The sequence below is a fragment of the Rattus rattus genome, chromosome 15 (assembly GCF_011064425.1).
Source record: "Rattus rattus isolate New Zealand chromosome 15, Rrattus_CSIRO_v1, whole genome shotgun sequence".
In the NCBI taxonomy this organism is placed as follows: domain Eukaryota; kingdom Metazoa; phylum Chordata; class Mammalia; order Rodentia; family Muridae; genus Rattus; species Rattus rattus.
In genome coordinates, this window is record NC_046168.1 from 34,891,549 (window position 1) to 34,902,376 (window position 10,828).

General features: G+C 37.7%; 1 pseudogene; it reads right to left on the reverse strand.

The window, feature by feature from the left end:
* Positions 1–9,215: 9,215 nt before the first annotated feature.
* Positions 9,216–10,592, reverse strand: LOC116884762 (annotated as a pseudogene).
* Positions 10,593–10,828: the final 236 nt, after the last annotated feature.

A 10,828-nucleotide genomic window follows, 5' to 3' on the forward strand; every position in this document is an offset into this window, starting at 1 on the left:
ATAAGCTGATTCTGCCAATGTACAAGCTACAAATGCTTGCTCAGCAGATGATGGTCACTCATTAGTATCATGTTTGAAAAGTGAATAAAGTGAGTCTCAGACATTAAAGATTCCTGTCAACATTCTCTGTTTATATATGTATGGCTTTTTTTAACTTGGATTATTTGATTTCTTTATGTTCTTGAGTTATTTATATATTTTGGAAATCAGTCCTCTGTTACTATTGTGTAGGCTGTTGTTTTTTCTCTTTACTTTTCAATGTTATGTGATCCTATTTATTAATTTATTGTCTTAGGGCCAGAGCTTTGATGTTCTGTTCAAAAAGTTGTCTCATGGGCCAATTCGTCCAAGGCTATGCCCCACTTAAGCTTCTATCAGGTTTTGTGTATTTCATTTTATGTTAAGGTCTTTGATCCACTTGGACTTGAGATTAGTCCAGGGTGATATCTATATCTATGTCTATGTCTATGTCTATGTCTATGTCTATGTCTATGTCTATGTCTATGTCTATGTCTATGTCTATGTCTATGCCTATGCCTATATCTATATCCATATCCATATCTGTATAATTTATATTTATATCATCTCTATCTATATCTATTTACATTTTTCTACATGCAGACATCAGTTAAACAAACACCACTTGTTGAAGATGCTTTCATTCTTTTTCTATTGTATAATTTTGGCTTTGTTGTCAAAAATCAAGTGTAAATCAGTCTATGATTTCACTTCTGTGTCTTCGATTTGATTCTGTTGATTAACCTGCTATGCTTTTATGCTAATACCATGCAGGTTTTATTATTATTTCTTTATAGTATATTTTTAAGCAAGGGATGGTTAAAAATCCATGGTTCTTTTATTGTATAAAGTTGTTTAAGACAGGATAATGGAAACTCCCAGGAATACATGAGGGTAATACTAACTAAGACTTCTAGCAACGAGAGATATGGAGCCTAAAACAGCCATCTCCTATAGCCAGGCAAGACTTTCAATGGAGGGATTATGCCACCAAAACATCCACAAAACCTTTCACCTACAATTTATCCTGCCTATAGAATATGCAGGGACAGGAACAGACATGGAGCAAAAACTTAGGGAATGACCAACCGATGACTGGTCCAACTTGAGACCTATGCCAATAAAAGGGATTGTACCCATCACTGTTCATGATATTCTGATATATTTGCAGACAAGAGACTAGTAAAACTGTCATCAGAGAGACTCCATCCAGCAACTGATGGAAACAGATGTAGAGACACACAGCCAAGCATCAGGCAGAGCCTGAAGAATCCTGTGGAAGATGGGAAGGAAAGATTGTAGTAGTTAGTGGGGTCAAAGACACCACAAAAAAATCTCCAAATCAACTAACGTGCTCCCATATAGGCTACCAGAGACTGAACTGCCAACCAGAGAGCATGCATGAGATCGACCTAGATCCTTTGCTCATATGTAATAATAATGTATCATATAGGAAACCTAATAGTGTGAGCAAAGGCTGTCTTTGACTTCTTTTTCCTTTTGGGCTGCCCCATCTATCCTTAGAAAGAGAAGATGTGCCTAGTCTTATTGTAACTTGACATGCCAAGGCTGGTTGATATCCATGGGAGTCATCCCATTTTCTGAAAAGAAAGGGAGAAGGAATGGATGGGGTAAGATAAGTGGAGAATTTAGAGGAAAACAGTATTGGGGATATAAAGTAAGTAAGTTAATTAACAAATGGTGACTTTGAAAACAACAGTACTTTATGACCAAGAATGCTATTCTAGAGTAGTCTGTCAGGGGGATAATATCATTAGCATGTAGCAGATGCTGGGCAGCTATGTGTGTGCTGTGAAATATAGCCAAAATGACAGAGCAGGACATGAAAAAAAATGAGATCTCAATCTTTATCTCATTCCTGGCTGCATATGGCTTAGAAAATTTTGTTAATAAATGAAGAACAGCAAAGTATGCACAGTATAATTTCAGAAGATGAGTACGTTTGCTTTGTTTTTCAATCAAAATGTATTATAAGCAAGTGATAATAACCTTTTGTAGTTCAGTTCCTGAAGAGATATGTTCTCTCATTTTCTAGTAACTAAAGTGATTGTTTTTTTAAGAATAATATTGTGACAACATCTAGAAATTTGTACTCAACCTCTCTGATTGTATTTTGTTTTTTAAAATAACCTCCTTTCCAACTGACTAAAAGAGAGTTTTTTTCCTTACCTTAAGAACCTGACCTGCCTTTGCTAGTTCTGTTTTTTTTTTTTTTCAGAAATCTTTCACTCCAAAAAATTTCTTTGTACCTTTAAGATGTAAACATTCTTAAAATAATGATTATGTATTAAAATTATTATTGGATAATGGAGAAATATTTTTAATTGCTATAGAACACTTTGTGATGCTTAACAACATATTTTGGTGAAAAGTTAAAAGCAATAAGGTTTATATGTTTTGACTAAGTAAATTAAAACAGTTCCAGCAGACATCGTGGGTAACTAACTGCCACGGTCCTCAGTAACACAGGAAGTCAGCAGCAGCAGCAGCAGCAGCAGCAGCAGCAGACAATCATACTCAGGCTTTGCCGTCTCTGGTAATATATAACTATCTCTCTCTCCGGAGGACAGAACAACTATAGGAACTTTGGCTCCACCAGTTAGCTTATAACACACCTGGAATGTCTAGGATGTCTTTCTTTTCTTAATTGGATATTTTATTTATTTACATTTTAAACGTTATCCCCTTTACCAGTTTCCCCTCTGGAACCCCGTTCTCCCATCCCCCTCCCCATTCTTCTATGAGGATGCTCCCCATCCAATCTACCCATTCCTACCTCACTGCCCTCGCATGCCCTTACACTGGGGAATCTAGCCTTAATAGGACTAAGGGCTTCTCTTCCCACTGATGGCAGGTAAGGTCATCCTCTGTTACATATGCAGCTGGAGCCATGGGTCTCTCCATGTCTACCCTTTTTTTTAGTGGTATAGTCCCTGGGAGCTCTGGGGGGTTTTGATTGGTTGATAATGTTGTAAGCTGAGGACTTATGTCTTTAAAATGTTAAGTTCCAGAGAATGCGATGCTCCTGAGCCCCAGTATCTCTGGACAGGTGTAGCCCTAATACCTATTGATTCATTATCCACCTCTTTTTTCTCTTCTTTGTCCTTCTGTCCCTTTTCTTCAATTTCCCTTATAATTATATAGTCGTATTTATTGTACATATCAGTAAGTTTTAAGTTTAGAGTCACAGTCACATATGTCCTTAGACCCTCTGTAACCTCCTTTTTCTGCCTCCCATGAAATATCCCTTCTGTCTATAGTTTTATATTATAGTTTCCTTTTTGTACACCTTAGTTTACAAGGTAAACTGGTAATTTCATTTAACATGGTGGTCGTCAATTCACCCTTTTTTTTTGAGAAATGTGGTTCTATTCTTTTTTGACCAGTAAAATATTATGCATACATATCAACCTATTTTAAATTCATACAAATTCATCTTAATTCTGTGTTGATTTTACTTTTATTTTTGTCTGTATTCCAAGTAGGGACACAGCTCAATCAGGTTGAGTCCAGTGTTTGTAGGGAGTGGCGCGGCGAAACAAAGATGGCGCCGACATCCAGCCTCGTCTGGATGTCGACAACTTACCACGCATGTGCAGGCTTGTCCCCTCGCTAGGGCAGCCGTATGATAATGAGATGTAGGGCGCCCTCCAGTGGTGAACAACGGTGCTGCACATGTGTGGTGTTTGCACCTGGTGTCAGTTGGCCATTAATATGCTAATGAGGGGCGGTACCATGCTAGTGAGGTGATTCATTCTCCGCCAGTCCCTGGAGGACAAGTAGTGGGGTGATAGTGGGGTGACCCGTGCCCCACCAATCCCTGAGAGATTATTAGCATACTGTTGTGTATATAAGGCGAGCGACTTTGCCGCTCGGGGTCCCCTGTCCCTGTTCAAGAGAGCTGTACAGTAAAGGCTTGTTCGCAGAAGAATCCTGTTGCCGTGCGTCGTTCTTACTGGCGAGACGTTGGGCGCGCGACAAGTGTTCATGTTTTAGAAGGTTGCCTCATTATTTTCTATACTTTTGGAGCAACTTAGATCCCTACTAACACAACTGGTAAGAGTGCCTTACCAGTAAATATGTATCTCCATTCTAAGTGGGCAGATAGAGTCCAAATGTTTTATTCATATTTCTCTATGGGTTAAGAAGATGAGTGCTTTTTGATAGATATGCTGGTTATTGATTTGAAAAATGTTTGTTTGGTTATTATCAACCTATCTTTCTTTGTTAGTACTTTTGAATCTTTCCCATTCTGTAGCCTATATGTAAACTATACTTACTTTCTTTGTTTAAATTGAGCTTCTTTATTTGCTATAATTTTATTTATAAATTTCTTTTTTGGTTTTACCAATTGCCTTCCTCCAAGCTGAAAACACCCTAGAAGGAGCAACAACAATAACAACATCACCAACAACAAAAACAACAGAACTCCTTATTTTTTCCTTTTGTTTCAGCCAGTTAGGAAAAAGAATCAACTTGGAGCTGGGATAGGTTATTGTGTGAGTATTTGTCTATGTGCCCAAAGTCCCCGTTTTATCTAGTAGGGAGAAAGAATAGTGAAGGTAAGAGAACCTATGTCCCCATAAAATGCTTAAAAAACTCTCTGGGTGAATTTTTTCTATTAAAAGGTATTTCTTACTAGGGCTAGCCCCTTATTCTATTATAAGCCTTAAATAGAACATCTTTATCATTACAAAATTAAAATTTGTCTGCTGAGTTACTTTTTTATATTTATCAAAATATTGACTCTACATCCTTCTATATATTTCTTTAAAGCAATATTTATAGTGTTTTTAAATTTCAGGATGGTATTCCATCTTAGAGTTTTCAAAACATTATTTTCATTTTTCTAGATTTTACCTCTCCATCCATTTACATTTACAACGTTCAGCCCTTTCCTCCTTACCACCACTTCCGAGTAGATAATCATCCAAAGACAGAGTAGATATTGCCAGTTTTACAAACTATTGCAATTACTTAGAAGGGTGATTTTTATTTCATATAGGAATTTTACCTAAACAGATAAAAGATATTTCAAAATATAAATCTATAAATGGAATTGTTCATGCTATCTCTCCCTTCCAGCTGCCAAGTTAAATTACGCTCAATCTACTTTCACAACTGCTAAAGGGAAGTCTATTAAAAATGAATAAAGATAAACTAAATGATGTCTTAACTCACATTGTTCAGCACTTTATTTCCTACATATCCTGAAGTCATTAAGAAATTCAATGAACTGGATCAGTATGTCCACAAATTTGCTGTTGCGGCAAAAACAAACAAGCAAACAAAAACAAAAGAGGCAGAAGTTTCCTGCGTACCCTATTGGTCGCTCTCTTGCTAGTGCCAGCTCCAGCAGGCCAATGGAACTGGAGCTAATTTAGCTCAGAGGCTCCACGCTGCCCGCAAGGACTCTCTGACCCAGGGAGCAATCTCTCTATCCGTCCAGTTCCCTGGGAGGGTTGTCACCATGCCACGCATACACATCCTAATTTCGTGGCGGGGCTGGCGCGTCCCACCCTACACGCTCTTGAACTCAATTAAGTCACCACATGAAAGAACACATCACGCAATATCCTCTGATCCAATTGATAAGATATAATTTGCCCATCTAGACAACACAAAATCCTGTACATACCCATCCCTTAAAAATAGTCATAGCAACCTGTATCTATGTGCAGAGAAGAATCTTGACGTCTGCTGCCATGTTCTCCCATCTCCTCTCTCCTCACTCCAGTCCCTCTCTCCTCTTCTCCCTCCTTCAAAACCTCTGTTCCTGCGTCCCTCCCTTCTCATCCAAGGACAGGCCTCAATTTATCTTGTCTGCCTTCCCCTGCATAATGAACATCAGCCTACAATTTGCTAGAACATTTCAGTACCATCAATTCTCCAGGAAAACATACTTCTCCTACCTAATAATTTTTAAAATATTATCAACATTAAAATTTAAATTGCTCATAATTTTATAAAGTCTAGATCATTTTTTTTAGAGTTTGTAAGAATGACTTTGACAAAATAATTCCGAGCTAACTTTTCTAAGTGGCTTATGATTTTCTTTCTATAACTCATGCAATATGGACAGTAAGATGGATATCCACACACTTTCAAGTAATTCAAGAAACAAGATGATTTCTAAAAATGTCTACTGAGTATTAACCGTGTACAAGTCATGGTGCTGTGCCCACGCATGTGGATGCTGTCCTTTGATCATATCATATTGCTCACATCTTGGCATCTTCCCCTCTCTCATTGGTCCCTTTACTCTTCTCAACTATTCACCTGCCTTTCTCACATTTTCTTCTGTGGTTCAACATGGAAGAAAAGCTTGCTGTATTTATCTTTCTCCATCTGACTCACTATGGCAATTATGAGCATGCAGGACAGACAAAGGAAAGACCTGTTCAGCCATTATTGCTATGCTTATATTGAATAAGTAGGGAGAGAGTGGTCAGCCTTGTCTAGTCCCTGATTTTAGTAGCATTGCATCAAGTTTCTCTCCATTTAGTTTAATGCTAGCTATAGGTTTGCTGTATTTGGCTTTTACTATGTTTAGGTATGGGCCTTGAATTCCTATTCTTTCCGGGACTTTTATCATGAAGGGGTGTTGATTTTTGTCAAATGCTTTCTCAGAATCTAATGAAATAATCATGGGGTTTTTATCTTTCAGTTTGTTTATATAGTGGATTACGTTGATGGTTTTCCGTATATTAAACCATCCATGCATGCCTGGGATGAAGCCTACTTGATCATGATGGATGATTGTTTTGATGTGCTCTTGGATTCGGTTTGCCAGAATTTTATTGAGTATTTTTGTGTCAATATTCATAAGGGAAATTGGTCTGAAGTTCTCTTTTTTTGTTGGGTCTTTGTGTGGTTTAGGTATAAGAGTAATTGTGGCTTCATAGAAGGAATTCGGTAGCGCTCTATCTGTTTCAATTTTGTGGAATAATTGGATAGTATTGGTATGAGGTCTTTTATGAAGGTCTGATAGAATTCTGCACAGAAACATCTGGACCTGGGCTCTTTTTGGTTGGTAGACCTTTAATGAGTGCTTCTATTTCTTTAGGAGTTATGGGGTTGTTTAAATGGTTTATCTGCTCCTGATTTGACTTCGGTACCTGGTTTCTGTCTAGGAAATTGTCCATTTCCTCCAGATTTTCAAGTTTTGTTGAATATAGGCTTTTATAGTAAGATCTAATGATTTTTTGAATTTCCTCTGAATCTGTAGTTATGTCTCCCTTTTTCATTTCTGATTTTGTTAATTTGGACGCACTCTCTGTGTCCTCTCGTTAGTCTGGCTAAGGGTTTATCTACCTTGTTGATTTTCTCAAAGAACCAACTTTTGGTTCTGTTGATTCTTTTTTGTTTCTACTTGGTTGATTTCAGCTCTGAGTTTGATTATTTCCTGCCTTCTACTCCTCCTGGGTGTATTTGCTTCTTTTTGTTATAGACCTTTTAGGTGTGCTGTCAAGCTGCTGACATATACTCTCTCCTGGTTCTTTCTGAAGGTACTCAGGGCTCTGAGTTTCCTCTTAGCACAGCTTTCATCATGTTCCATAAGTTTGGGTATGTTGTACGTTCATTTTCATTAAATTCTAAGAAGTCTTTAATTTCTTTCTTTATTTCTTCCTTGACCAGGTTATCATTGAGTAGAGCATTGTTCAACTTCCATGTATATGTGGGCATTCTTCCCTTATCATTTTTGAAGACCAGCTTTTGCACCTAGTGGTCTGATAGGACGAATGGGATTTTTTCTATCTTTCTGTATCTGTTGAGGCCTGTTTTATGACCAATTCTATGGTCAATTTTGGAGAAAGTAACATGAAGTGGTGAGAAGGTATATCCTTTTGTTTTAGGATAGAATGTTCTATAAATATCTGTTAAGTCCATTTGATTCATGACTTCTCTTAGTCTGTTTATGTCTTTGTTTAATTTCTGTTTCCATGATCTGTCCATTGATGAGAGTGGGGTGTTGAAATCTCCTACTATTATTGTTTGAGCTTTAGTAAGGTTTCTTTTATGTATGTAGGTGCCCTTGTATTTGAAGCATAGATATTTAGGATTAAGAATTCATCTTGGTGGATTTTTCCTTTGATGAATATGAAGTGTCCTTCGTTATCTTTTTTGATGAATTTTAGTTGAAAATCGATTTTATTTGATATTAGAATGGCTACTCCAGCTTGCTTCTTCCGACCATTTGCTTGGAAAGTTGATTTCCAGCCTTTCACTCTGAGGTAGTGTCTCTTTGTCTCTGAGTTGTGATTCCTGTAGTCAGCAGAATGCAGGGTCCTCATTACATATCCAGTTTGTTAATCTGTGTCTTTTTATTGGGGAGTCGAGTCCACTGATGTTGAGAGATATTAAGGAATAGTGATTGTTCCTTCCTGAAATATTCGTAATTGGATGTGATATTATGTTTGTGTGCTTTTCTTCACTTTGTTTTGTTGTCAAGATGATTAGTTTCTTGCTTTTTTAGGGTGTAGCTTGCCTCCTTATGTTGTACTTTACCATTTATTATCTTTTGTAGGGCTGGATTTATAGAAAGATATCGTGCAAATTTGGTTTTGTCATAGAATATCTTGGTTTCTCCATCTATGTTAATTGAGAGTTTGCTGGATACAGTAACCTGGGCTGGCATTTGTGTTCTCTTAGGGTCTGTATGACATCTGTCCAGGATCTTCTGGCTTTAATAGTGTCTGGTGAGAAGTCTGGTGTGATTCTGATAGGTCTGTCCTTATATGTTACTTGACCTTTTTCCCTTAGTGCTTTTAAAATTCTTTCACTGTTTTGTGCATTTGGTGTTTTGACTACTATGTGACAGGAGGAGTTCTTTTCTGGTCCAATCTATTTGAAGTTCTGTAGGCTTCTTGTATGTTGATGGGCATCTATCTCTTTCTTTAGTTTAGGGAAATTTTCTTCTATGATTTTGTTAAAGATATTTACTAGTCCTTTGACGTATGCGTCTTCACTCTCTTCTATACCTATTATCCTTAGGTTTGATCTTCTTATTGAGTCCTGGATTTCCTGTATGTTTTGGACCAGTAGCTTTTCCCATTTTACATTATCTTTGATACTTGTGTCGATGATTTCTATGGAATCTTCTGCTCCTGAGATTCTCTCTTCTATCTCTTTTATTCTGTTAATTATGCTTGTATCTACGGCTCCTTGTCTCTTCCTTTGTTTTTCTTTTTTTTTTTCACTGTAATTCGTAACTTTATTAAGGAACCGATGTCAGCACTGCTATGTAAACAATGACAAAGATCAAGGGAAACACATCAGGGATTATGTAGACAGTAATATACATTGTCCTTTATATAATCAATGTATAATAGTTAAGGAAACTTTAATCCTTATTAAGCAAACATTTTTGCATACACTGCCTTCTCTTTATCTTTCTGTGCCTTTATCATTTGTTTGACTTTAAGCAATTCTGCCTGGATAGCTTTATCTCCTGGGGCTATCTCCTGCGCCTTCTTAAGATCAGCCAATGTTTGATCATATTCTTTCAATCCTTGCCATCCTTGCGCTTTTCGGTATAGTGCTTTAGTGTGTGAAGGGTCCATTTCAAGAGCCTCCAAGCAACTGTCAATTGCCCCCTGCCAATTTGACATCTTCAATTTACAAGCACCAATATTCAGCACACAACTTAAGGCTATGGGTTGCAGTCTGGATACATCTGCTTTCTCAATAACAGCCTTTGAACTATCCACGTACCTTAAAACCTTTGCATATTTTTTAATAGCCATCTCCCAGTTTTGAGACTTGAAAAAAGTATTTCCAATGTTTTTTAAGTCTTCAGATATTAATAAAATTTTATCTACATCCTTTAAGTCTATGTCTGCATCCTCGGGGAAATCTGGATGACTATCCCCAGAGCCATCTTTGGGGAATATTCCCCAGTCATCCCCTTCCTTCAATTCTCCACATTCTGCAATAACACAGAGTTTGGCAGGTTTTTCACCATTCACTTCTACATTTTCAAGCATCCTTGCCACACCTAGTCCTTTTATTACTTGACCAAATACCACATGTTTCCCATCCAAATGAGGAGTTGGAACTGTTGTGATAAAGAACTGAGAACCATTTGCATTGGGGCCTGCATTTGCCATGCTCAGCAAACCCTCCCGATCATGCTTATAATGAAAATTCTCATCTTCAAATTTTTACCATAAATACTTTTTCCACCTGTCCCATTCTGATTTGAGAAGTCTCCACCCTGAATCATAAATTTCTTAATAATTCGGTGGAAAGGGCATCCTTTAAAATGCAGAGGTTTCCCAGTTGTCGGTCCAGTGCCCTTTTCTCCTGTACACAATGCACGAAAATTTTCTGCAGTTTTAGGAACAATATCTGCAAACAATTCTAAAACAATTCGTCCAACTCGCTCCCCGCCGATGTCCACGTCAAAGAAGACTCCCGGGTTCTTGGAATTGGAGGGCTTGCCTGCTGGGGATGGGTGGGACATCTTCACTGCAGGCGCTGGAAAGCAGGACACAAGTGCCTCGTGTACGAGAGGGGCTCAAACTCTACCGCACGTCTATGTTATAAGCTGGCGACACTTCCTTTGTTTTTCTACATCCAGGGTTGTCTCCCTTTGTGCTTTCTTTATTGCTTCTATTTCCATTTTTAATTCCTTCACCTGTTTGATTGTGTTTTCCTGGAATTCTTTCTGGGATTTTTGTGATTCCTCTATATAGGTTTCTACTTGTTTATTTATGTTTTCCTTCGTTTCTCTAAGGGAGTTCTTTATGTATTTCTTGAAGTCCTCCATCATCATGATCAAATGTGA